Source organism: Grus americana, chromosome 8 (assembly GCF_028858705.1).
Source record: "Grus americana isolate bGruAme1 chromosome 8, bGruAme1.mat, whole genome shotgun sequence".
NCBI lineage: Eukaryota > Metazoa > Chordata > Aves > Gruiformes > Gruidae > Grus > Grus americana.
In genome coordinates this window covers 29213900-29232128 of record NC_072859.1, presented here as the reverse complement: position 1 = coordinate 29232128, position 18229 = coordinate 29213900, and the positions used below count along the sequence as shown (strand labels likewise).

Below are 18229 nucleotides of genomic sequence, written 5' to 3'. Positions count from 1 at the left end.
AGCATTTAAACAGAACTGTCATCAAAGCCAACAATACCCTTTAAGATATTTCAAAGCCCAAATGATGACAGCACTGCAATGCCGTCATTAATGCCGGCACATTAGACACATTAATGCACTGCCACATTAATGTGTCTAACCATCAGGATCATCATAATCGCAAGAGCAAAACTTCTCCAACACCAGTCAGAAAATAACAGTTTAGAGAACCAGAAAGCCAACTAACAATCCGAAGATCCTGCTTTCAGTTCTGTGCTACCACCAATTAGCTCATGTGTCTTTGAACAAGTAGTTAAAACTCTCTGTGCTTCTGATTTTTTAATGTATAATAGGTTAGCAGTATTCTGTGTCACTCCTCATTTCCCAGAGATGCTTCAAAGATTCATACTTGTAAAAGTTGTTAAAGGACTTAATGGGTGTTACTTGAATTGTGCTAGCTCTTAAAATGCCTGCTTTAATAATCCTTGTTTCCCTGAAAGGCAGGCACTGCAAATCTAGCAAAATGCACAGAAGTAAATAGTCTCATCAAAAGATAATATTCTCAGGCTAGAAAGATGACAAGGGAAAAGTGGGGAAAAAAACCCCCAAACACAAACCCAACCAACCCTAAGTCTTTAAATAACTTTCTACAACTTCATATAATAGATAATATTTTCATCCTAACAGTAGGAATACAGTTTTCTTGCTACCAAAAGCTTGTAGCACCAAGACACCCTGATTAATTTTTTAAAAACATCCACAATCAGTGAAGACATTTTCACTAAGAAATGTGTGCCATAACCTATATATCACAAAGAGAGACCTTGATTTGATCTGTTCTCTGAACATCATCCAAACCAGCCTTATTCTCTTCAGAGTTGGCTTTCAATGTTGTGAAATAAGGAAATGGAGGAGGAGAAGGTGAGAACCTTGTTTTGCAGTAAGAAACAGTGTTAGACCTGACAGCTAGACTCCAGCTCAATTAAAAACCTGCTCTTTTATACTAGAGATACAAAAGACACAAAAAACACATCAGAGGAAGTTTTTGATTTTAAATTAGTGTAACGGCAACTTAGAAACTGCAGTAAGCATCACCCAAAAAAAGACCATTTTGCAAATAAACTCAGAGATAAACTAGACTTGTCACCTTACAAACTCCCAGATTTGTCATCTGTTCCAGGATTTTAGATTAACTCCTTCTGCAAGGAAAATAGATGATTGGCCATATCATTTATGATTGGCTATATCATTTACTGTACACAGATGCACAGATTATAACATAAGCAGTGGAAAAGCTGGCCACCTTCATCAAAGGTTGCATTTCAGAAGTCTAAAAAAAGCTCAACATGCTTACATTCTCTACCAAAAGCCAGGTTTGGACCTGAAACTGTGACAGTGTGCACTCTTTGATCCCTTAGATGCCTACTGTAAGGTCTTCCCGAGTTATCCAATCTGCCCACCAAGCCATCATATTAAAAATCTTTTGTACCATTCTAATTGAAACAATTATATTTACTACACACATTTCAGTTAAACCAAAATAATTTTAAAAAGCAGATGCTTCTCCTTAGACATGCAAATACTAAATTCATTCAAAGTACATCGAAACTGTGAGAGTTTGGAGGTTCTCTTCAACCTTTCTCTCCACCTCATTTCAGCTCCTTAATAGGAAGCATCTTTACCAGCTCAGTAAATATCAAATATTGAAAAGTTAATTAGAACCTGTCCCAATGAATATTTTGCTATTTTTCCATTCAGAGTTCTAAACATCAACCAAAATTAACTCACTACAGTAAGACTGTTTTGTACAAAATACCATATAATTTCACATCCATTTATAATGCATTTAATTTACATTATAATGATAACATTCCAGCCTAGCAAACAATGAAGATGTGAATAATTATTCCTAGGCAAACTCCTACTACTAAGGTCAATGATGCAAAGAGTATTTGTCAGTGAAGCAGGGCAAGACTGAAAAGTGTAATACAGAACTTTTGTGTTCCACAGAGCTAAACCGTGACATTGTCTGAAACCACTCTCATTCCATGCACTTTCATCATGAAAAACGGCATCCAATCAAGGCATTTGCTAGGACATAAACACAAACTCTGCAATAGGGTGGCCCCAAGAAATAGGCTACAAGCATTGATTTTGGTTTTCTTTGCTTATTTTAAAGAAGATAATGATTACTGGCAAGCAAGTTGATGGGGAAGGAATGCTATGCTCATTATATAGTTGCTGAAAACATGTTTTTAAGTAACTCTTTGGACGACTACATTTTGATTCTGCATAAATTTCAAATATTTAGAAAGATTCAGACCTGACCCAACTGAAAGCCTAATAAAATTACTTCAGAACTAACTCAAATTTATATAAGTAGAATACAAGCCACATTTGCCCCTAACATTTCCTAAATTTAGTCCTATATTAGCTGGTTTTTCATTGTCATACAAATCAGGAACAAGATATGTCTAACCAAAGAAAGCAGTGTTAGAAGTTTATAATAAATACAATCATTTTTATTGACTTTAGTCAGGGTTTGGCTGTTACATTTCATATTAAGTGTAATTTTATAACATTAGAAAAATACAAATATTCAGACTTAGGAGACCACATGTTTAATAATAACAAGGGCATGCAAAGAATACTTAGAATTTTGTTCCCACTCCCTTACAATCCCAATGTGGTTAATACTTTGTAGCATCTCTGTGAAATTATTGTTTTATTAACATCTGTATTATCTAATATTAAATGTCTAATAGTTGTGAGTTTAAATTTTGTCCAATATGACAGAAAGATTTTTCTATATTTTTAAAAAATTCTAAGTAGAGAGAACTATGTGTAAACAAGTATCTGTAATTGTATGAATTCTGAAGCACAAACATTGGTGCACAAACATGCAATGAGCCAAAATCCAGACTGATGGATGCTCATAGTCCAAACTGAGAGAAAAGACCTTTTATATCATTATTGTTATTTCGCTTCCTGATGTACCAGGATATATAGAGAATCTTTTATTTTTAAGCTCACAATCTCTAAGCTGACAGCCACTCTAAATGAGATCTTAATGTCTATGCAAGTAGGTATTTCTCAGAAAAGGTCAGCTGCAAATCTTCAGATCTAACATCTAAAATTATTATTATTATTGTATAAAAGAATGTAACAATGCCCCAAGCTTTTCCAGAAGTTCCTGTCCAAGGGCAAAACACACTGCCAAACCCACAAAAGTTGTTACTGCCTTCTGCATGACAAAAAAGGAGGACAAGTAATCATGTTCCTAACAGATAACCTGCAACGCTTCTTGACCAATACATTGTCAGCAACTCATATTTTTTGCTAGTTTAAGATCTAATACTTCAACTCTGCATAGCCAGTAACTCAAAATCGAAACAGAAAACACAAAATGCTCTAACACAGCATGCTATAATAATCAGGTTGCTGTTTCGACTACTATTCCAAGCCATGGCATGGAGAGAAGCTGACAAGCAAACGCATAACTCAAACTCTGGAAAAGTGAGAATAAAAACATGAAAGAAATTTCAATGGCAATTTTAGCTGTATGCTGCCAAAAACGAGACACTTCCTAAATTAGTATATATTGGGATGAACAATATGAAGAAGAGGATATTGTCTCAGTGCAAGGAAAAGGAGACATAAATCACCAAGCCAGTGAAAAGCATAAGGTGCTTTTTTCAAAAATACAGTCCTCCATGCAAAGATTTGGCAGGAAAGACTAATTGGGGTGGGGGGGAATGGAGATAATATAATGGCTACCACCCACTGATACAGTAAGTCCAGAACCCAAGATCATTTGTTATCCATTGCAGAGTCATCTCCTGTCTGTCATGACAAAAAGCCAATGAAAACATGCAGCCTGTCAATCAGATTATTTTCAAGCCCCTGTTAGACCACAGCTCATGCTTAACTCAGAAACTCTATATTTTACTTAACAATTTCTTCATACAACAGCATGGACTTATCATCATCTTCATGTCTAAAACTTAAAAACTTATGTTTTATCAAGCTTACATGCTCTACTCTCCCCTAATGTCTAAATATAAAGGTGCATGTACCAGAATGTCTGTGTCGAATGTATCCAGAAATACTATCCTAGTCATCGTAGCATTTAGACGTAAGACAAACTTTAATTTATTAGTGGGGAGGGAAGGAGACAGAAGTAAAGGACAAAAAACCCTTCCTTAAAATTAGATGGTATTCTGAACAGGCTTAACCTTGGAGACTGTCTCTCAAAACAGCTCAGATATCCCACATGCCAGCTTCTTCTCGGGAAATGAACTGTACAAGATAGGCCTTGTGTTATACCTGCAAAGCGGCAAGACTCGTATTTGTTTTGGTCTCTACAATAAGAAATTATGTAACCCATAATCTTCTGCACTGCACACTCTAAATTATCCTCAAGATTTTTTCAAAAGGAAATACCACCAACATACAAATTAGCCTCATAGTAAAGGCCTAAAAATCAGAGAGTATGTAAGGAACTAGAATAAGATCTCAGGACTTTCTGTCATGCTGTCCTGTGTAGACTACTCTCTCAATATGAAACTGTGAACATACCCATTTCCGTAAACTCTTATTCAACAAAATACTCACGTAGTTTATTACAGTCCTCACCAAAAACATATATGAAAGACTCCTAAAATGAAAGTCACAAGGGGCATGATCAAACTGAAACCAAACATTGCTCATTCATCCTGAAAAAAATCAGACATTCATAAAATGTCATTTTTCCATAGCATGACAACATGGAATTACATTATCAACTGGACAAATTAATTTATTAGATCTAGTGCTCCTGAGGACTTCCTTCAACCCCAAGAAACAATGGTCAAGTCCACATATTGTTCCAGCTCCCTTTAGTGATCTTCATATTATTTGCCCCTGGGAGGAAGAAATCAAGCACCTCTGCTGTCATGAACAGCCTGTTCAGAGAGTTCAGCAATAGTATTTTTAACTGATGAGATCTGCCCACAGCACAGACACAGGAAGAAAGACTTTGCCCACTTTTCCCCTCCTCCAAACCAAATAAGACACATTCTTCCTCTAAAACAAGGCAATTACTCTCAATAAAAACCAAACCAACAAAATGCTAAAAATACTCCATCATCTTCTATATAAGATATATATCCATATAGAGAGGTGTACATATATAAATATATATCCATAAGCATACATAAAAATACATGCATTTCAAGTACATACCCCTGAATCATTACATTCTAAAGCAGAACTTGCCTCTTACCTTTTTCTCTTATACATATGTTAAGAAACGAATGACCCTGTGCCTACTCATGATGACTGCAGCACAACCAGCCAGTTCTGCTGAATCAGTGTGTTCTACTTGATCCTAGAAAGAAAATATAAACAGGTATTTTATGATTGGTAATTCTGCCACAAACCATGTTTTTTCAACGGACTGCAGCCAGCACAGGCACATTTGACAAATGCTGCAAGCCTTCAAATTATTTGGATTACATTTGCAGCTTTAAATTCAGGGATCTATGCACTATGCCACTACTGCGCTCCAATATTATGGTGAAAAAAGCTGCTAATAAAAAACACACTGCTATCTACTTGCTATTATTCTTCATTTAACTGTAAACCCACAGAGTGAGGCAGCAACTCCAAGTGTCCTTGTACTCCTGATGACCTTGACTGTAACGCTTAGTTTATAAAACTAGCTTCTGAAGTTAATTATATTACTCTACAATAGGCCTTCCAAAAATAAAGAGCTAGTAGCTTTGATACTCAACAAAAATTCATGGCCCTCTGAATTCTGTAAACTGTATTCATCAGCTTCCCACTGATTTTGTTATAGCTAAAGAACTGGGTTTGTCTTCAAACTATTCCCCCTACAGTCTTAGATTCCCTTCATTTCCTAAAGGCTTCTTCTCTCAAAAACCACAATAGCATCAGCCTTCAATAGCAGGGGGAACCCAAGCAAAACAAAAAAATCTTCAGAAGAAACTGTCTTGTTCTCCTAACTACAGCATTTTTATAGGTCAGGTGCTCATTTCCACAGGCTGCATCCTAACAGTCGACAGAGCTCAAAAATCCAACACAGCCACAAGCAAAGAAAAGAGACTAGTTTATGACACACAGTGCAACAAGAACGAGGAGATAAATTAAATTCATGTTTTAAGGTTTGCTGGTGCTGATATTTGGTTAGGTAGCTGAAATATTTATTAGTGCTCTGATGAAGCAGCAAGCATATGTTGGAAGAAAATCCTAAAACTCCAGCAAAATGAACAGAGCTAAAAAAAAAAAATAATCAGTTCTCCATGCATGAAAGTGATATTCAGTGTTATACTACAATTTTCCCAGGGTTGTTTATTATTCTTTTCATAAATAAGCTACAGTAATAATTCCAGGAAACTAATGAACTGAACAGTAGCACTCTTAGTAGTACTGTTTCCAAACTCAGAATAAAATCCCACAGCTTTGTATGCCAACAGAACTGTTCCTGTATGGAAGTAAAATTTCTGATGCCATGTATATTTCTACCTCTATAAACTAAGATGAATTGTGGATATTTGGGAAATAGTAGGAATTATTATATTACAAAGTTCTTCAGGTAGGCTTCATATGCATGCACAAATGGAGGTGAGGGAAATTTAATTCCACTGAAAGGCTTCAGAATGATGAGCTTTTCCAAAGGGATGTGAAGTACATGTGGCAGTGGGGCAAGGTTATCTGTACCACCACCATATCCCCTCCTGGCCTGTAAGTGGTCAGTTTTCATGACCTCTTTGAAAAGAAGGATCAATTAATGACAATTCTGTTTGTGATTTATGACAAGGCCTGTCAACTGCATCATGAACATCAAACACATTTCACATGAACCAGTCGGTCATACATTAACCACAAAGTTCAATCTTTACTGATCAGAAATGGATCAGACGTAGCAACCTGCAGCTGAAATGCGCTCCGCTGTTACCAGCGCTCTAAGCCAACAAGCCTTGTAGGCAAGTGATATTCAGGGCAACAGTACAGCTTTATTATTCATTGTTTTTATTCTGAAACTCTTTCCTTGTTCCACTCCTCCCAGGTAATAACTTTTTTGTTCGTAACCATTCAACACAGAAGAACACAGATCCAATCAATCGCTAACAGTCTCCAAAGAAAGCTTTAAACAGCTATTACCTGGAGGTCCTAGAACTTTCTGTTTACATTTCGACATTTACTGTCGGCAACCATTTTCCCTTATAAAGATCAATGCAAAAAATCAAAGCATGCTTACAGATATGAATATAATCTATTTAAACAAAAAGCAAATTTTAAAAAAAAGTAAATTATAAGGTTTGGATTTCCTGAAGAAGTGAACAAGTTGACAACAGAGCCAAATGCTTTTTCCAATACAAAGGTAATGTAAGAAAACTATATTAAAATAAAAATCAAGGACAAAAAGAATAACTACAAAGGAGAATCAAGAATATTCACAACAACGTATAACTAGTGATTATCAGGTTTTTCACAAATCATACACACTGATAAAAAAGGGTTCCATCACACTTGAAAAAATATATACATTTCCACGTAAAAATTATGTGCCTATTAAGACCTAAGATTATTATAAATGAAGGAGGCCCAGTGTCTCTGCTGTTCTGGTTTGCTTACTTTGAGCATTTCACAGTTTCTTATCTCTTCTGCTGACGGTTGGCTGAACTCTTCTGTCTCCTGCCCTACAGTGGTATCACTCAGGTGCTGCTTTGGTTATACCCTACATGTATGATTTCCCTCAGGAGCTCCAAGAGGGCGACTGCCAATTACTGCAAAAGCAAAACAGAAATTGAAGAGAAATTTGACAAGCAGAGACGTGCCCAGAATAAAGAGAGGATGAAGAATAGAAGAAAAGAGCTCTAAAAATAAAAAATTAGAAATATCTTCCACAAAAAAGAATGTAAAAAAATGTTTACAACATCAAATGGAAGTAATCTGAACTAGCACAAATTGGAATAGCTTATAATAAATGGAAAGAGACTGAAAAAGAAGCAATTTTGATACTATGTTAAAAAAATGCGGAAAAAGCTCAAAGCATGAAGAGATGCTAAAAAATGCTTCCATCTACTGGCAAGGATCCAACTCTTAACTACACTACAGATCCTCTATAATGTGCTACCAGCGAGAAGATGTCTTTGAGTAGGCAGGAATACATTTGCAGCCATTTTAAGGCACTTTATTATTGCTAGATTAGTTGAACTAGGCGTTATCTTAAATGCAAACCTAGATTTCAATGCTGGTATCTTAACTTCCTAGCTTGTCTACACTCTGGAACTATCAGATGGCAGATTCGGAGAGACTACAGACAGGGGATGTATTCAGGTCCCAACTTTGCAAGAATAAAAACTACAAGAAGAAATACTTTAGCATGGAGTTACATTAATAGGTAAACAGCATACTTAAACAAGAGGGGAAACAGGTAGCAAGTTTCAGGACACACACCAGTTACACAATATGAATTATTTTAGCTGATCGGTTAATCTGGAAGCTAAATCTTCACAAGTGGAAAAGGTGGGGTTTCTTCACTCAAGTGATGAAATGCTTGGAATAATGGTAAATTACCATGTGCCCAATGATTTGTCACTTCTTAACGGTTCCTTCTTGGCCTCTCTCAAACGAAACAGCAACTTTCAGTCAAGTTTCACACAAACGTGTTTGTATTATTTTTTAGGAATTAATCTAAGTACAAAGACTAAACGCTATGCAGGAACGCTCCTCCCGCAAAGGCAGTCCTCCAGACGTGTCTCAGGATACACTGTCACAACAGCACCCGGAGTCTATATGGACAGCATATGTCCATACTAACTGAATGAAAGCAACCTTCATTCTCCATTTCTGTTATCTGTCCAGAATACTACATTGACTCTCAAAAAGCTATTCATTCTGTACAAAGCACAGGGCTCTTTCTACCTTGTGTGTGCCAAATGAAAGGGGCGGGTGTTATAAAACATTTGTGACACAGCAGTAGCAATAGCTGTGTCACACACATGAAAATGCCTGCAATGGCAAGGATTTTGGGTTAGGCCTCAAATTAAACATGAATTTTTCTATTAATAAATTAAACTAGCAGCCATGCAATGCAACCAGGGTGGGGAAAATGTTTTTAAAATTCTAATTTAATAAAGGAGACTCAGCAAATAAAAATATTTTTCTCAAAAATACCTTGTCTAAGAAACAGTTCAGGATTAGAAAATCCCATTAAAACTCGCCATAAATCCATTTAATCAGAAATACTAAAAACAGCAGCAAGAGATGAAATGTAACAAATGTAAACAGGATACAGTCACTGCTAATCCTTTTCCTGCACCAAAAGCTCAAGATGACCAAGTATACTTCAGTTTTATTTCCCATAATTTGCTGATGTTCCTACTACTCAATGTAAATTAACCAAAGAGTAGACCGGGACATGGCAGGCTATTTCTGTTTCATAGACCACTTTGTAACAGCTCACTACCCATGAATGCTGACAAAAGATAAACTATTTTAATGTTGCATCGGTTTCTTTTTTTTTTTCCCAAATCAACTGCACAAATAGAGATGGACAATGCCTAAAGCAGAATAGCGTCTCTCTAATTATTTCACTAATATTTGCATCTTTTCCCTTGACTTTTCCTCCTGCCAGTTTAAAGCTATTATTTCCACTTTTGTCTCCAGCCAAGTTTCCATAAGGAGACATTCACACATGCCAGAGCAGTAGTAAGGCAGTCAAAAGAGCAGCAACTTCAAAGAAGCATTATAGAAAGTATCACAGTCAAAAGTAACAGGGAGACAAGAAAAATTATAGCAGCGTTATCAACCCTTGTCCTCCAGTAAATAAGAGAAAGCAGCCCAACTGAAAAGGACACCTGTTTTATAACATTTACAGTAGGAAATAAATTCAATTTCCTATCCTTTTTACTATTTCAAGGAGAAAGAAATCGATTTATTTTTTTGACACAAACCCCAGCCTTGCCAAAAAGCTCGTACTTCCTCAGCACGCTGCAGAGGCAGGGCCCTCAGCACCTGGAGACAGAAACCACTCGTCCTTCTTACATAACTACTTTTGACTGCCTTGAAAAGTATCCATCCCCAGCTCTTTGGAAGAACAAATAGATAGGTTTACACCACAGTGCTGCCTTCCATGCAAGTTTTTCCAGAGGAATACACTTGGGAAAAAAAGAGAAAATCCTTTCCTGAACTTACTCACATGCTCACAGACCTCATTTCAAAATTTAGTGGTTTATAAATCTAATGTTTTATAAACTTTGTTTCATACAACTCCCAAGTTTAAAATATTGCAAACCACAAAAAAATTAATGCACAGTGCATTAAACATAAATTTAATATGAAATCCTGATTCTTACATGGATTTCATGTAATGTCATCAATGTAACAATGTGCTTTTTAAAAAAAATCAATACAGTTAACATACTGAACTGAAGCTGTTATTTAACATTATTCAAATACAAAGTAAAATTTATAGAATAAATAGGTTTATGAGATGACTTTTTATGTTCCTGTATTTGAGAAACAAGGGTTTGACTATTAGAAGCTAATGTTTAACAGACTGGAAGAAGAAAATTATTTAAAGTCACACACTACACATCTCAGAGTGGATTAGTCCTGTATTCTAATACTTTACGAGTTCTTCTTTCGAATGTAAGGTAGAAACAAGAACGAATCCCAGATATACTGATCATTGTTTCAGATGTTTCTTAGATATGGGCAATAAGAGAAAATCTGACTAAGGTCCCCTAGAATCACTAATTAAATGTCTACAACTGGCAAGGAACTGTCCTTTTTATAAAACCCACGAGGGGCTGATACTTGCAGGTGCCCGTGAGCAAAATCTGTTTCTGATAATAAAAGCCAGAATTGCCACGCAACCAGAATGGGACAGATGAAAAGGACAACAGCGAAAGAGGGAAACCGCTTCACTACCATTTGCTAGCCCATCAATGCTGAGTTGTACCCACTGGGGAGAGAAGCTGCTAGAAGCGACACAATTTATGGACTCAGCTGCTCTTTAAAGAAAGGACAATCTGTACAGAAAAAAAGTCTGAAAGTCTACAGTCACTTTCTACTGAAGAGCAGTCAATCAGCTACTAAAGCCACCTTTTTCTATTCAACTCTGCTGTGATCATTTTTACTCATTTGATCGCTATGTAACATAACAGTGTTCTAAAATCTTACACACACACACACTTTTAGTCAGGAATATCATTGTTATAGACGGCAAATAGTTACTATTTCTCAAATCCTATGTTTTGTAGGGCTGGATTACCATGCACCCGTGAAAATAAATTCACAGATCTATGAATTTTTTATCTCACGCTCCCCTCAACATGAAAATATCTCAAAAGAAATAACTTTTAATTCCCATTAGCAATTTTATTTCTCCTGTTGTGTTGACCTTTCTATTCATATCATGCCTTGATTAAACATAAATGTACACACATGATACTAACACGTAAAATATTGTTGTCTTGTCAAATGTAGCAAAGTTCACTCCCGTGTTTGTGATCATGATCTAACTACGCTGTTGATGCTCACGGTGCATTATGTCTCAAGTCATCTGTAACTAGTAACTCACTCAATACTACTCAATACATCCACGGCAACAATGTGTACTGAAGCTGCTATTTCTGACTATGATTCTCATTTATGCCGAGGTCCATTAGCATGCTTTTAACTGTGCTGAAAGGACGAAGCGCTAACCAACAGAAATGGTGAGTAACTTGCAATCAGATTCGCTGTAAAGGGTTTTTTTTACTGCTCAAGTGGTGCAATATACCAATCAGGATACTTACTTAAAATTTATGTAAGACTCAGAAAAGTTTAGTTATAAAACTAAGTGCCCATAATTCTGTATCATTGTTGGCAGGCACAGGAAATAAAGGTGTGACAGATAAAAACAAAAAAGTTCTAAAGCATTCATTATTAATGAGTCAAAATACAGTTTTCAGAAATCTTACGAAGCTCTAGGAACACTAAATCCTCCTAAACTCAGATGCAGCGTTTCTCAGTCCAAAACTGAGAAACCTCAGCCACTTCTTTTGTCCACTGATACTGTGGTTGATTCTGCTCAGCCCTGAATCCCTACCTCTTCTCTTTACCTCTCCTTCTTAGACTGTAGTATACTCTTGTGTTCCGTTTTCTTTGTCTGTTAGTCTTTTTTTCCCCTCTCAAACACAATTCTTCTTCATTCACTTCTTCCTGTGTCCATTTTCTTTCTCCCTACCCATGCTTGCTTCCTTCTCTGACAAAAAAAGTTGAGAAACCCTACATGTTTCAACATAACTGTTCAGATCCACTGGTATAAACCAGTTGTAAACAACCTTATTAACCACATGATATTATTTCTCACTTCTAGGAATGGTGGGAACAAACACAATAGCAACAGTGATGAGTCCACTTTGCAAATATAAATGAAAGTCTTTAGATAAAACATCTATCATAAAAGGAAAACAACATGTGGCCAAAATAACAGTCAAAACATAAGGCATGCTAACTGTCAACCTGTCTTCTATCTATCCTCATCATTATTTACTGTCATCATGGCTCCTTCATGATTTCATTTAGACCCTCAGCCTTTTAGACTGTGAAATACAGTTTTTGACACATACACACACTGAGCATCCAACACCCAGGATCAGCACAGCCACCTGTTTCCCTGAAGCACCTATGTATTTGAAACCTCTAGTTAAGGCAAGTTTTATTAACTACATAGGAGCCACTATTTATACATTTCCTAAAAGCAGAAGAAGGTACAACTGTATCTACAAGCCATCTGTACAGAAATGAAGCTTAATGGCCAAAAAAAAAATATATATATATATATAAAAATATAACCAAAAAGGGCATTACAGGAAAAGAATGAGGGAACAAAACCACTACATATGCACGTATCTATTGCCCATGAGTCTTAAGAAACAATTTCTAATTCTCATCATAATAAAACCCATGTTCATTCTACAGGAGTATTAAAAAAAAAAAATCTATGTGCAAATTCCAGCAATAGGTTAAAATACATTTTACAGGTGACTTGTTAACTAAAACTAAGGTAAATACAATATAGAGGCCATTATGCCAGTACACTAATACAATTACTTGAAAGCACAAAAGTACGTAGGTAGACTGATGCTTAAAGTTAAGTAATGACCTTGTCAAGTTACATTTATAAAAGAATCAAGAAAGAACTGTAAAATAGATGAAGTATACTGGGGTTTTATTCAGCCTTCATCATTTATACAAAACCGCAGTATGAAATTCCTACAATCAATGCAATTTGATGTTTCAGTTAAGAGGCTGCTTCAACATACATACTATTTAAAGCAATATGTTAATAATACAACCTAAGAAGTGGGCTTTGCACATACTTTCAAGTTCACAAAATAAGGATCATTAAAATACTAATTTTTAATTAACTCATATACCACTCACAATGTAACTTAGTAACATGATGACAACAAATATGCTCTGCTACACTATCAAACTGGCCAAACAGATACAGTAGCTATATACTGAAATATAAACCCCAACAAGAGTGTAGATCAGATACCCGTGCCTTTCTCTACAAAACACGTCTCAGAAGCAAGCTATAGCATATATTTCTACAGTAGTGCAGAAGAATATGCAATTTCAAATAGACTGCTAGATAAATGAAAAAAAATAATTAATAGGCAAAGAGGGAACTTTCCTCTTATGCAATCTCAATTCATATTAAGTGTTCATTTATCTGCATTACAGTGCACATAGGGAATAAAAAATTACTTGACATGATTGGTTTGCTGGGTATATTTGAACCATGTAACTTTTGCGTCTCCTCCAGCCTACAAAGGAAACTCAGTATTCACAGTCTCAGTAACACAAATAAGAATAGGATTTGCATACTGATATGTGTTATATCTTTAATATGATCTCCTACAGAAATTAAGATTATGGGATCATATTGTTCACTTACTATTTTTTATGCTCATCTTTAAAAAAAAAATTTACGTTCATGAAAATTAGTATCTGCACAGCAAAAACAAATCCAAATGACTGTCCTCTGAAGGAAAAGCAAGTTGCTATATGTATTTTTGGCAGCAACCTGCTGGGCAATCAATACCCACACAGCTCTAGAAAAAACAAAATTATGGTGTTATGTGAGAAAGCCAGGGTTATTGCAGAGCGGGAAGGAAGGGAAGAGATACTAAGGGCAACAAGGATTTAAATCTACAGAAAACCAAGCTTCTTTCATTCCACTGATGGTAGAACAATATGTTTATCAATAAAGTATATCAAAGGACTTGGGTACATATAACATCAGATTCAGTTCACACTATAAAACTCATTCAACACATCTTCTAATTCAAAACAAAATATAGCTCTCTCCATCTCCAGATCTTGTAAGAATTTCCCTGCTACTTACAAAATCTTTCACAAATTCTAAAGAATTATGGGTGGAAAATACTTCCTAGCCATCAGAAACTAATGTTGATTTAGATTCCCGCTGTCTCAGCTAGAGTGATGGGAGCTCCTTTATCACTGGATCAGCACACTGCACTGACTGAACCCAAGAACCACTAAGCTCTTTTCAGCATCGGCTTAATCAAGCCCAGTTCTCTGTCCTCAGTCTTGCACGACATCAGGCAACATGCTCCCTGGGTCTGCAATGTCCTAAAAAGACAGGTAAGCATTATCCTTATTCAACAGTTAGTAGAACTGATGCACACAGAGATCCAAGATACACGGTCTTCTCTTTCATATCACGGCTATTTAAGAGAGCACCAGATATCCACCCCTCTTCTGCAATAGATTACCCAGGCCCACTTGCCTTTCCTTCTCTACAACACAAGCAGAAAAAGTAAATGTGCTACCTCTTCAGCCACTGCACTTCCCAATCTGGTGTAGAAACAAAATTAATTTGATTTTGTTTAAATTGATATGCAAAGCTCAGAGCTGCAGAACTTGAAGAGGGAATACAAATTTAATTCTGCCAGGCATCTTCAGCAGATGTCTCGGGCCAGGATTACCTAACTCACCCACACACAGATCATCAAAGTCTACCTCAGAGATACTGGGTGTGCGACATGCCCAAGATCAGAATGAGGTATGAGCACAACACAGACCAGAAGAATCTAGATCACCAGAAACTAGGCCCCATATTTAACTGCTAATGACACCATTCTTAAACCTTCCTCTTAAAATCCCACAATTCAAACAAATGAGAGGAAAAAAAAAATAATCAAAGCTGTTGAAGAAGAAAAGGAAACAGATGAGAGAACACTTTTATTGTCCAGGTTAAAAGAAATGTAAGGAAAGTACAGTAAATAATAACTAAGAAATAAAAAACTCACAGATGTGAAAACATCTACAGTTTTTTTCCTATAGTATCTCCCAAACTTCCAATAATCTGACTGGCCAACTGATCAAGCAATAAATTTTATGCATATTCACATGATTTGCCAATTCTTCTTGAATTTATAACAACTATATACACTATAAATTCACTGTATCAAATGGCCTGGTCTTTATTTTAGTGATCCTAAATCAATCATTTAGATCACACTTGGAGTGCAAACAGGTAAGTCAACATGTATACTGAGTTCAAAGCAGAGTCTTGACACTACGAAACTGAATCTGGAAATAGAAAAGCTCCTCTAATAGTCAGTGTCATTCACAGATAAAGAAGCTATTATGCGATTTAGAAAGCTCTTTGATCTGCTTCTTACACTGAACATTACCAACCCCTTTTAAGTTTATCATACTACTTTTTAGAAAAATGTACCAGTGTATGTTCCTCCATTGATAATCTTCTACGAATTTTCTAACATATTTCACCCATATTACCTCCCCAAATAAAATTTTAAACTTAGAGTGAAATATAAAAGCTGTACTCAGAGCATGTGCATAAAGATTGAGTTCTATTATTTACCAAAAAAGCTTCAGTATATCATAGAAGTAAACAAAAACTTTCATACTAACTACAGTAATTTTAAAAATTGCAAGAATCCAGAAGTAAGACTGGTAAATACTACTAGGGTAGCTATGGCACTTCTGTAATTGATAGAGCACACATGAATTTCTGACATAAGTACAGCCCACTTTCAAATTATCACCTGATAGGAAATGACCTCTGGACCCTTTGTACGCTGGGAAGAGGGAAGGATAGGTTCCTCCCAGCTACCACTTCACTAACAAAAAAACAGGCACCACACTTAAGACATACACTAAACATTTGCCTTTTTATGCAGGCCACAACTGCTCTTTGGCAAAAGTGAAGCACAAGAACTCAGTAAGACCCACAATGAAACATTACCAGTAAATATAGTCGTGATTTGGTAAATAGCATGTCTTTTCTAACTCTTAACTGGACAAGAGATTTTCTCAATGCAAGGAAAGGCTCAAAACATTTCCAGCATCTCTGATCATGCCTAATTCCTCTGTCACTAATGAAGAATACCTGGGGAAGAGCCTAAAATAGTTACCAAACTGAAATGTACAATACAGAAGTATTTTCATACATAGATAATAGGAGAAAAAAACAGTTCCAGCTTTGTCTACATTAGGCTTTAGTGCTCTTTTCTAACTACTGCGAATGTCAGTTCAGCTCGAGCCAAAAAACAGGAAGACATTAGCAAAGACACATTACAGCATTATTTTATATACAAACCCATACCCTAAACCAGGGTTCAGCATCACAATCTAAAGTATCAGTTGATGTCTCAAGCCTCCACTAGAAAGCTTTCCACCTTTGTTGCTGTGTTGGAACCAAACCAGTAAGAGAAATCCAACAAAACAATTTTAAGAAAAATTATTAACTGGCAAAACCATTTCCAACTGTAAAGTCCCACTCAACTTCATTATGCAATCAATCTCTTAAAAAAAATTAATCAAGCTTCTTCTTGATAGTAAAAGGAGGGGGCGAAAGTGTAGAAAACAAGTAAAAGACATACTCGTAGCATGCAGTACAATTCTTGATAGAAAAGCCCAAACAATCCTAGCAGAGCATACTGAAATTCTTCTGGACCTACAGCATATTCACTTCAACAACTGATACTGTGGTGACCCTGCTGACTCAGAAGGTAGATTTGAAGCTTCAGTTGCCATCAAAATAGCAGAGATACAAGTAATATTAACACATAGCAAACAAGATAAAGATATTTATATATTCTATATACAGGAAAGAGACAGAATATAGAGGGTACAGCCATTAGCATTATCTGCAAGTGACTCAATGTGAAAGTTAGTAACTGCTACTCAAGATCATAGAGACAAATGAAAAACCAATGCAAGTGGAAATCCAACACTGAAGTCCATGTTTTCATTGGCCCAACATATGTGGTCACTGGGGATAGAATATGTGAAAAGTTTAATATGTGGACGGCAAAACTTCAAACATAATATATGGTCAGACTGCCACATATTGACATTTCCAAATTATCAAATTCTACATGGAAGCAAAACAACGTTAAAGTTTCTTTAAGCTCTCTCCTCACTAGCCTTCATAACTAAGAAAACTATTGCCTTAGTTTATACTTAGACTGAAACATCACGCAAGCTATTAAGAGAGCACTCTAGCTCCATGCTTTCTAAAACACAGAAAATCTACAGATTGTAACTCCACACCTGTTTTTCATACAGTTTATCACTTTTCTTCGTTCTTTTTTTTCCTTTTTTTTTTTTTTAACTCTAACAGAAGTGTGCCTGTGTAAAATTCAACTGACTGGACTTGCTTCTTTAAGTCAACTCCCACTTGAGCAGATCTAGATGAAAGAATATGGAAGGAACAATCCAACCAATCCATCCATAAGTTCCTGGCCACACGCTGTTTGTCTTTAACCTATGCTTTTATATTAATCAGGTTTCTCTAGTAATGACCTTTAAAATTGTTTAAGTGACCCTTTACAGATTACCTCTGCCATTCACCTTCAGCCTATTTGATGCTGATGTACAAGTTGGAGGGCTGTTAGTTCTGAAAAATAAGTATCAATATTGCACATTTCTACTTATCATCTCTAGCAATACAATAGTAATATAATTACTATTGTAATATTCCAGTAATAAACAATACTGGAAAGATTCAGTGAAAGAATACATATAAACTCGCCTTGAAGTATTTTTCGTATTCCACTTGTCTGCTATGGCAGTGTGAAGAGCAATATTCCTAAATAGCCCAAACTCCACATGTCTTTGATGCAAAAGGGAGAAAACATCATAAAGCACATGCAGGAAACAAATACCTGTCAGAGACAAAAGCACTGAG

At 36.0% G+C, this 18229-nt stretch overlaps 1 protein-coding gene across 6 annotated transcripts in view; it reads right to left on the bottom strand.

Annotated features, from left to right (window-relative positions):
* Nucleotides 1-18229, bottom strand: part of ZFYVE9 (zinc finger FYVE-type containing 9) — a 62807-nt gene that overhangs the window by 40992 nt on the left and 3586 nt on the right. The window contains exons 2-3 of one of the 6 annotated variants that reach the window (XM_054833194.1): nucleotides 7618-7769; nucleotides 5243-5347 (exon numbers count right to left, since the gene is read on the bottom strand). The exons of 2 other annotated variants lie outside the window; for them this stretch is intronic. The gene's annotated coding sequence lies outside the window, so the exon portion shown is untranslated. Of the gene's footprint in view, nucleotides 1-4593; nucleotides 4641-5242; nucleotides 5348-7617; nucleotides 7770-18229 lie in introns of those variants that run through there. 3 more of the 6 variants (XM_054833193.1, XM_054833190.1, XM_054833192.1) reach the window with 3 other exon arrangements.